General features: G+C 47.5%; 1 long non-coding RNA gene across 1 annotated transcript; it reads left to right on the top strand.

Annotated features, from left to right (window-relative positions):
- The first annotated feature begins 300 nt into the window (after window positions 1–300).
- Window positions 301–2,819, top strand: LOC141584150 (uncharacterized). The gene is made up of 3 exons (XR_012517091.1): window positions 301–762; window positions 1,270–1,371; window positions 2,202–2,819. It is a non-coding gene; the product is annotated as an uncharacterized LOC141584150 (long non-coding RNA).
- Window positions 2,820–10,841: the final 8,022 nt, after the last annotated feature.

Raw genomic sequence — 10,841 nt, 5'->3', positions numbered from 1 at the left:
CCAGGAAGCAGGTTGTGGGACCCATTAAATGTCACAGGTAGCACAGGCAAGGTGTTTGGTCTTATGAGATCCCAGAGGCCAGCATGCAAAAATGGTCACAGGGCATGGGAGCATGGAGCAAGGGTTGGGGGTGTGTGTGTGTCCCAGTTAGGGGGAGCAGTGACTGCTGGGGATCAAAGATAGGCTTCAGATATGTTTGTGAAGGATATTCTCCTGTGATATCATGTTTCACTATTGTGTCGTAGACAGTGAGAGACCTTGCCCACAGCGGCACAGGCAGCAATGGGTTCTGCAAATCATGATGCAGACAGCGACGCTAACAGTGAGAAACCTCAGCACAGAGTTGCACAGAGAGACTGCCTCTGCATTCCTGGTACTGATAGCACAGATACCATAACTCCAGCCATGACAGGCTCTGCACACAGGGACCCAGGGCACTGCAGACCATGCCTCTGACAGTGACAGACTCTGAACATCCATAGAGACAGTAACATCAGCACTGGCAGCTCAACAGACAGAGAACTAGGGAGGAATGGGCTCTGTCAATATCATAATATGAACAGACACAGCGACAAGTATTGCAAACAGTGACACAAACAGTGCTAGCCTCTCCCAATAATACCAAGCTCTGCAAATAAAACTTAACTCTACAGAATGACAAACAGTGTTGTGGTCTACAAATGGTGACACAGGCAATGACAAGCTTTGCAAACAGCTCCAAGCTCTGCAAATAATGACACACAGGGCCAAGCTCTGCAGACAGTGAGGGCAGTTGCACCTGGGGTATGGACAGCCAACCAAGGGCCACACCTGGTTATTTCAGATGCTGGCTGAGAGCACCCACCTGCTATCACCTTCTCTAACACTCCCATCTTCCTCCCACTCTCTCCAATGCTTCAATTCTCCTTCCATTTGAAAATCCTTCACATGACCTGCTCTTTCTTCCTCTTATCTGTGGGTGTCTTGCCTTTTAGAGTTAAGCCTCTCCAGTGGAGAACCAGGCCTAAAGCCCTTTGGAACCCTCCCCCTTGGCACCCTGGGAAGTCACGCCCTCCACCAGAGCCCTCACCTTCATGCCCTGTGGTTTCGGTAGCTGAGCTGCCCACTCCCCTTCAGATTTTAGCCTGACCTTTTTAACTTTTGGTTTCTGGAATCTGCCCCCATCTGCCTGAAACAGGAGGTGGGGAAAAGAAGGATGACCCCCAGGCCCCAAGAAGCCATGTCTGCTTATCTCTGCTTCCTCCTTCACGATGACCCTGTGAGGGGCAGGGTATGAGGAGACAGAAGCACATGGAAGAGAATTCACCGGCCAGGGCCATAGGATCCTGCACTGCTGTTCAACACTGGAATTCCTATCTGACCAGTTCTAAGGTGGATGAGTTACTGTTATGAGTGACGTAGCAAAGTGGTTCGATGTGCAGACCACAGGCAAGAACTGCTTGAATCCTGGCTCTGTGATCTGTGGGAAATTATGTAACCTCTCACTTCCTCAGTTTCCTCATCTGGAAAATGGGGATAATAATTATACTTATCTCAGAGTGTCTGAGTGAGAATTTAATGATACTTGTAAAATGCCTAAAAGGCTTTTTCTGGAAGCTACAACTGACCTGCTGAGCCCTGCTCTGGTCTCATTTCCTCAGCCTCTCCCCTGTCCCCTCTACTCACACAGCCTCCTCACCCTCCTCCAACCAGCCGGACCCCCTTGCAGGGGTAATACACGCTGTTCCCTATGGAGTGACCTTTCCCAGGTGGCCGCCCAGCTCACCCCTCACCTCCTGCAGGACTCCAGGCTCAAGCATCACCTCCCCAGAGAGACTTCCCTGACCACCCTGGGTAAAGCCGCACTTTCTCCAGCTCCCGCTCCCCTCAGCCTGCTTTAGTCTTCTTTTGTGACTACCTTTACTGCTGACTCCTGTAACCTCTGGGATGGCCAGGAGCTCAGGGGCAAGAGTTGCAAATGTAAACAGAGCAACACAGAGGAGCCAGCATCTGTGGAAGGTGAGGGGGCTGTGCTGTGGCTCCCTGAGGACTTGAAGCCAGGCCAGGAGGATGTCGCTGGCTCTTCCTAGGGATCTTTACCTTGGCATTGCTCAGCCGAGGTGGCCCTTCCCTTCCAGCAGCTTTTTGGTAGGAAGTGGGAGGCCTGCTGGCAGCAAGGGACATGACACACCTGAGCCTTGACACCAACACTCTCCCCGCAGCAAACAGGTGTGAGGGCTGGAAGAGGAGAAAACAGAACTGCCCAGGAGAAGGCAACCTTCCTCACTGTGGTGAGTGAGAGTTGTGAGCTGTCAGCTCCTCTGAGACACCCTCTGCCTTTCAGTTCTCTGCCCGCAACATAGTTTTCCCTCTCTTCTGCCAGAAGAGGCTTGGGCTGGCAGGCAGAAGAGAGAATAACCAGAGAAGGACCAGGCAGAGGGGAGATGAAACCAGCATGTGCTGGTGCCTTCGAACTGCGCTGAGCTCAGACATGCAGGCTCTGAGGCTGGAACAGTGCTTCCCTCTTGAGGCTTCCTCCAGACAGGGCCTGCAGAAGCTGCCACTGCACTCTCTGAATTCCAAAGCTCCAGATGTGCAGGGTGGCCAGATGCACAAACTGAAGCCTCAGAGCCTTGGGTTGAGATGCCTGGGCCCAGAGAGCAAAGACTCTGCCTCGTTTTAGGATACAATAAGCAGATAACTTCTCTTATTGAAAAATTGTATTCTCCTCTGAGTCTTGAGTTGAGATCCTGAGTCTGTAGCAGGTCATCTGAGCATCAAACACAATATTAATCTTTTGGGTATCTTGACTGCCATGTGTGCAAATACTGTGCAGTCAGAAAAATGGCAGCTTTGTCCTGTTGCCATGTGGGCTCCACAGTCCCCTGAGTCCAGGCTTTGAGTTCAGGCTCAGGGGCGCTGCACTATGCTATCCACAGATGCAGCCTCTTTCTGTTTCCTTTCCCTGCTCCCCGGATTCACACCCAGGGAATTCTCCTTGAGGTGTGATGAGTTGCTCTACTACCTGCCCAGCATTTCCAGAACGCATTGGAGGGAATCAAAGCCTTCCCGTAGAACCTAATGGGGACAGATTTCATACTCTGGAAGACTGCTTTAAGCAAATGAATAAGCAAATATCAGGACATGGGTAAAAGCAAGAGGAAGCAAGAGATGAACATCAAAGCCTCTGTGGTATGGTGTGGGGACCGGAAAAAAGAGAGGTCAAGGCAGATCAGGATCACGGAGGTGACCCACCTGGTGATGCTAGTCCAGGGCACTGTGACCTTGTCAGTGAGATGGCCTGTTCATTCATTTGCTGACTTGCCCACTCGTTTATTCATTCAACTGGGCACCCGCCATGTGCCAGCATGGGGCAGCCCCAGGCCATTGGATGAATGAGAGAGACATGAAACTCACAGTCCAGTGAGACTGATTTCAAAGACCCCATTTCTCCTTCCGAGTTGGTATGGTTTCTATATATCCAGCTCACATTGCACACTGTCAGGGCTGCTCATGAGAGAGCAGGCTTCAGAGCAGCATGTGGAGCTGTGTGGATGTGGTCAGAGCCAGTAGCAACTTGGGTATTAAGGATTTAGAATGTCAACCCTGCGTTCAGTTCTCTTTATAGATCCTTTCGGTCAACTTCATGAAGTCTGGAGTTAGGGAGTCCCTTTAGGTATGGACATGCTCGTGTTCCTGAAATAGGTAGATAGGACATGGCTATTATAGTCAGCTCCTGATATCCTAAATGGGCAGGGTCAGGGGGAGATCCTGAACCCCCCACCCTGCTCGCAAATGTACACACTCATACTGACATATGCAAACACACGTATACACTTTACATACACTTATACACTGACACCTACATGCAGATTCACAGATACACACATACAATTTATATACACATACACTCATACATTCAGACACACACACACACACACACACACACACACACACACACACACACACACATTCTGTCTCTTGCTCTCTATCTTGCTTTATTTTTCTCCCGCAGACTGCTCCTTTCTCTCTGGCAGTGCTGTAGACAGGAGGCTTAGGAAAGTTAGGGTTAAGAGATGGGCTCTTTGGAGTCAGTTAGCCCTCAATCCTCCTGGGCTTTCTGCTGCTGACTAGCTCTGTATCCATGGCTAATATTTCTGATCCTCATATTCCTGTTCTGATGATGGAGGATGACATATCCACCTTCAAGATTTACATGAGAGAAACAAGAACATGTGTGTGAAGTGGACACGTGTCTGTCTTTGTGGCCAACCTCACTCCCTGTGTCTGGAGACTTCTCCCCATGTTGGGATTGGAGTGGGTGGCAGAGCCCACCTTTCACTATGGAAGAATTTGTCTCTGCCATTGGATGCATCTGCCCAAGACTCGGGGGGATACTAAAGCATTATCTCTGGCTGCTGTAACCGTCTTAAGAGTTCTCAGGACAGCAGTGGCTGTGCTGCTAACTTGGTGGCCAGCATCCAGCTGGCAAGCTCCAAGCCTAGGGCCAGCCCTGCAGCAGTGGTGTTCAAATGTGGACCATTTTTGCAGCAGGATCACTTTGGGTGTTATTCTTGAGTGTGTAGCCCCAAAGCTGATATTTAGGCCCTTTAGAGATTCTATGAGCAACGAAAGATGTTTTTAGTAAATCCTTTTTCTGTTTAAATCAGCCAGAGTTGGTTTCTGTTGCTTGGATCCCAGTCTGATGGAGTGTGTAAAGTGTTTGGCCTGGTGCCCAGAACACACATAGCAGGTGCTCAATAAATGTTAGCCATTAGAGATGACATGCACACAGCTTCAGAGATAAATTGGAGGGGTTAGGATGGAGGGAGGGGGCTGTGAGAACAGGATGCAGCTGAAGCCCTCAGGGAGGAAGTGATTCAATCTCCCCACCCTCAGTTTTTCCAGCCACAGGGCCCCAGGGGCCAGAGGGAGGCCTCTTTCCCTTTTCACACGTTCCCTATCACTTGCCTGCTTCCAGTCCAGACAGGGTTGGGTTTATTTGCACAGTTTAGATGCCTAGGAGTGGAAGTAGTGGGAAGAGGAGCAGGAAAGGCAGGGACAGAAATCCAGATAAATGGCTTTAAGTGGGAGATCCATCAGATCCTGCCAGATCCCTGGTACCAATTTATTCCCTTTACTCCCCAAGTAAACATGCTTGTATCTGTTAGTTGGCTTCATTGTCTCCATTTCTGCTCAAACAAATCCCGGATCACTGAGCTTCAGAAAAGAAATACAGGAATGCTAGGAAGCCCCTGAAGGCAGAGGACTCATAGGGAGACGATCCGCCAGAGCCTGTGAAATTAGTCCTCTGCCCTGCTCCAAAACCCCCTTGGGTACATGGGCCCTTTCTCCAACCCCACCTCCTTCCTCCGTGGGGGATACATATTACCTTTACCCAGAGGGCCAAATTCAGTTGCATGCTTTTTGAACTACAGAGGCATTAGCTGAAAGTAAAAGTGGGGTTCCTTGGATCCAGGCTGGGTCTAACTGGAGGAGGGAGCACCTTTATACCTTCACAAGAGACTACATGCAAGACCATGCCTGCAGCACTATTGAGGGGCTTTGAGGGTTTAACACCATGTTACTAGTTTAATCTGGAAGAATTAGCATCCTCTCATTTTCTGTTTTTCGGTGCTATGGTTTGAATCTGTCTTCCAAAGTTCATGTGTTGAAAACTTAATTCCCAATACAACAGTGTTAGGAGGCAGGGCCTAACAAGAGGCGATCACGCCATCTAATCCTGAGTGGATTAACATCATTATTATGAGAGTGGGCTTGTTATAAAAGTGGGTTTGGCCCCCTCTTGTTCTCTTGCCTTTCCACCTTCCACCATAGGATGACGCAGCAAGAAGGCCCTCACCAGATACAGGCCCTTTAGACTTGGACTTTCCAGCCTCCATAACTGTAAGAAATAAATCTGTTCTTTATAAATTACCTAATTTGTGGTATTCTGTTACAATGATACCAAATGGACTTAGACACTTGGAACTATTGCTTAACAATCTCTAGGGGAGAAATCATGGCTTTCAGTTTTCCCAGCTCTTAAGTATGGGGGTATATTTCAGCTCCTACCTTTCCTCCTTTAGATCTTTCTGGGGCTGCCATTAATCAGGGGGTGACCCCATTTGGTCAGCCATAGGGACCTCCATGCTCCCTTTGGTACTGCTCTGCTTGGCGCCATGATGGGGAGGGGTTCGTGTCCTTGTTTGGAGTGTCCTCCTCCTCCCCAGCTCCCTCATCAGGTCGACTTTGCAGTACCGTGAAGGTATAGACAGGGCACTGTGGGGGCAGGAGCTACATCTTTAAGCAACTTCTCCCAAATGGGATCTGTGCAGACATTGGGCCTGTGGCACTTTGTAGTTCCCCCTTCCCATAATGGCAGAAACTGACTACGTTCCTATTGATATGTCTTTCCCTAAAGGGTCAGAGCAGTGACGGTGGGAAGAAAAGAGGCTGTTCATTCATCAGCTCAGTAGCTGTTCTCTCTGTTCACGGAGCAGAAGCTCTTTTCAAATTACATCTTTAAAAGGAGTTTCCTCACATGGTTATCACGTCTCCCCGGAGGCCTCTGTTGAGTTTCTGACCTCCTCTGCAGTGGCCTCCTCTTTTAAGCCCCCGGGTAATTTTCCTGTCTCCTGCACGGAGAGCTGTCTCCCTTCGTCCAGAAGGAAGAGGATATCCCATCCCAAGCCTCAGTCTTCCCTTCTGTCTAGCTAGCTTAGCCCTGTCCTCGGAACTTTTCCTCTGCTCAAGCTACGCCAATTGAGAGCAGGAAGGGGGCTGTCTCATTCACTGACAGAGGGTGACATGTCTTCTAAGTCTTTTTAAACAAAATAATTAAAAAAATTTTTTTAGAGATGGAGGTCTCACTCTGCTACCCAAGCTGGAGTGCAGTGGTGAGATCATGGCTCACTGTTACCTTGCCCTCCTGGGCCCAAGCAATCCTCCCACCTCAGCCTCCCCAATAGCTGGGTCTGCAGGAGTGTGCCACCAGGACTGGCTATTTTTTTTTTTTAAATCTATGTCTTCTCACCCTTTTTTTCCCCCTTGTAACTTGTTAATGAATTGACTTCCTGTTCTTTACAGTCTTCCAGTGCTTAGCTTTTGTTACTTGCATCCTTATGGTATGGTATTCTTTAACATATTTCTCTGTCTTCTGTATTTCTACAAATTAGAAGCTGGGTCCATAGGCTTGATCAGATTCAGCTACTTCCTTCTCTACCTCTTTTTTTTTTTCTCCCTGGGATTCCAGGTTAGTATCACCAGTGAGTGCTATGACTGATTTCCTGACTAGCTATCAAAAATACAAACATACCCTACGAAGGAAACATTAGTGGTTTTCTCCTAGAAGGGCAAAGTCCAGCCTCATATTAACAAAAAATATTTCTCCTGGAAACATGACTTCGATTCTGCTCCTTCTGGTCCAGGAGCCTTGTGTTCTGGTGCTAAGGAGCACTTGATACCTTCATTAGCCTGACTGACATCCTGCAGGTCACCTGAGGCCATCAGTGCCTCTCTCAGCTCCTGGCAAGGTGGCTGCCACGGTTCAGGTCTCAATGATTTCTACATTTCCCTGCTGACATGGGAGCAGCTGGTGGTGTCAGGCACTTCAGTTTAGCCCCACTATTCTAGGAACTTATCTTCTTCTCTTCACCCATAAAACAGGCTTCTTCCCCCAAAGACATATTCTTTTCCCTTCCTAACTCTCTATTCCTCAATCCATCTGATTGCCTGAGAGGGCCCAGTAAAGGGATGGGTGGGAAAGTGTATAAGAACTTCATCAGACAATAGAAACAGACCCTACAACCAAGGTGTTTATTCCTCAGAAGCGTGCAGACTAGGAATGAACACAGCCCCGAAAGTTGAGCAAGAATTTTTCTATGGCTCCCTGGACCTAAGTCTAATCCAACATTGGTTAGGTAATGTTCTACTTTGAGGCAGAAGAAGAGCCTCTATGACCATTAAAAAAAAAAGTCATCTATTTGTTTAAGTCAGAATTTGAATAAGGTCCACACATTTTGAGTGTTTAATATGTATTTATATGTTTATTAATCTATAGTTCCCCCCATCTCTTTTGCCCTTGCAACTTACGGATGACATTGGGCTATTTGTTCCATAGTTTTACATTATTTGGTCTTTACCGATCACGTTCCTTTGGTGTCCTTTAACATGTTCCTCCATCCTCTGTATTGCCTGTAGATTGCCAGCTGGACCCACAGGCTTGAGTAGATTCAGCTCACTCTCTCTGTCTCTCTGTCTCTCTGTCTCTCTCTGTCTCTCTCTCTCTGTCTCTCTCTGTCTCTCTGTCTCTCTCTCTCTTTTCCTCCCTCCCTCTATCCTTCTTTCTTTTGTTTTGTTCTCTTCCTGTCTCCCACCCTTCCTCTCTCATTCCTTTCTCCCGCTAACTCTCTCTTGGCAAAACTACTCACTCTCTCATGGGTGGCACTGTATTCTCAGGTCAAAAGGCACAAAAGTCTGATTGTTTCACCTTTTGTAATGTTAGCAGCTCAATGAGAAATGCCTGAATTAATTAATTCACAGGGATTGCCAGATGGGGCTTTTTTAATTTTATTATTCTTTCTTCATTTATTAGGTGGATTCTTTATTTCTTAGCTTACATCTATAGAGAGAAACTTTCCCAGATCTACTTTGTGGACTCCATGGAATAACATATATTGGAAACATCCATGACTTCCTACTCAGCCGACACACCTGTCTTTCCAGCATGAGGCATAGGATGGGGCTTGATGTTCACCCCGCTCACAAGGCAGGAATCACCATCCTCCTTCATGCCAACTTACTAGTTCAGGTTCAGGGCAGGAAGGGGTCTTTGGCTTGGATCCTGCTCTCAGGAGTCCCGCAGTCTGAGGCAGAAATACTCTTTTTAAAAAAAAAAAGTGGTATGCTTTCTTGTTGCCTTGGTGGGTCATCCACATGGGGCTCCATTTGCATTCCCCATGGTGGGCATATTGTCTTTATGTTTAACCCCATTTATTCGTTTATTTGCTAAATGCAGAAACACACGACCACATAGTAGCAGAATTTGGAGGTAATAGGGGAGGAAGGGGTGGTGACATCTTATCATCAGAAAGCAAATTACTTAGAACTGGATTTTAAATACCCATTTTCTTAAGTGCCTCTGTCTGGTCTCCCTGTCTACCACCCGCATGGCATACCCCATCCTCCCAGTGTGCCTTTGGAATTACTTCTTTTTGTCTCTCCCAGATCCCTGGGCCTGCCCTTTGTCTCCTGTTCCTGCCTTTTGCTTCCCTTCCCCAGCTTCCCCCAAAACCTCCTAACACTGACTTAATGTAGTCTGAGCTCTCAGGGCCTCTCCGTTCATACTCACATCAGGAGACTCTGTTAAACAAAGAGCCATTTGCCCGCAGGGGAATTATGCCCTTCCAGCTTGTAGGATAAAACAGCTACCATCAGTTGGGGTTTTAAATTACTTTATATATTTTTCTTGTAATAATAATGAAGAAAATGAAGATCAGTTCCCTTAAAGACTTGCCAAGGTTTCAAAGGTAGTAAGTAAGGCCTGGAGTTGGGATTCCAATATCGATTTTTAAGCTGCAAATCCTAACATATGTCCCTGTCCTCCACTGCTTATCCACCTGTCACAGTAGTTGGCACCTCTCTGCAGGATGAGAACAGATATATAGCTCATCCACGAGTGCTCAAAGAAGTACAGATTCATCTAATGGGAATAGAGGCTACAGGCTACACCTGGCTCTTATTTCAGCAGTTAAGCTGGACTGTTTATGAGAGCCTTTAACAGCAAGCTACTTGGGGCATAGTGTAGTCGTAGTTAGCAGACAAGTGTGCGCACTGTGAAGTCATGCTACTCCAGTTCTAATATCAGTTCTGCCAGTTATTAGCGTGTGGCCAGAGGCATAGATATTACGTAGCCTGTTTGTGCCTCAGTGGCATCACAGGGGAACAGAGACTATAATTGTTCCGGCCTCATAGGGTGGCTCTGACATAATGACTTAAATGGTTGCACCATTAGCATTATCTGGGAGTCTGTTAGGAATGAAAATTCCCAGGCTCTTTGAGTCAGAAACTGGCAGGGCCCAGCAGCAGTCTGTGTTTAATACACCCCCTAGACAATGCTGATGAGCATTAAAATGTGAGAACCGTGGGTTTAACGCATGAAAGTACTTAGCATAACGCCTGGGACACAGAAAGTGCTCAGTAAGTGCCAGCATCTTATTTTTTGTTATTATTAGCCAGGGCACTCCTTACTCCCAGAGTCCTGGGTGAGGAAGTTCAGCCCAGCTCCAGAGGAGAAAGATGGAGCACCATCCTCAACCTCAGTTGAGCATCTGGGTTCCTGAGGCCTGGGTCTGTCTTGCCTTGTCCACTGCAGAATTTCCAACCCCTAGAGCAGTGCTAAGAACATAGTGTAGACTTAGCAGTTACTCACTGTGTGAAAATGCCAGCTCCTCTCACTCTGTCTCATCTGTCAGTCTGGCCTTGAGAAGAGGAGGGGCATCAGGAGCTGAGGAGTAGACTTCAGCTCCTGCTGGAAGCACCCCAACATCCAGGGAGCAATCTTTGCTCACCTAGGACTTACTTTCATACTCCCTTGCTTCTGGTAGTCAGGGAAGGTAGGGCATGTTGGGATGGGTGGGTAGGAGGTTACCAGGCCCCTGTGTTTATATTACAGTACATTAATAAGTAAAAGATGATTCCAGAGAGAAATGAAGACAAGCTTTGAACATTACTTGAAAATGAATAACCAAGTGGCCAATAAACATGAGAAGGTGCTCACATCATTAGTCTGTAGGAAAATGCATATTAAAACCACAGTGGGATGCCGCTACACAGTCACCAAGAAGACCAAAGTAAAGGAG

Source organism: Saimiri boliviensis, chromosome 4, assembly GCF_048565385.1.
Source record: "Saimiri boliviensis isolate mSaiBol1 chromosome 4, mSaiBol1.pri, whole genome shotgun sequence".
NCBI classification, from domain to species: domain Eukaryota; kingdom Metazoa; phylum Chordata; class Mammalia; order Primates; family Cebidae; genus Saimiri; species Saimiri boliviensis.
The sequence above is the reverse complement of the archived record's forward strand: the minus strand, read 5'-3'. Positions and strand labels throughout refer to the sequence as shown.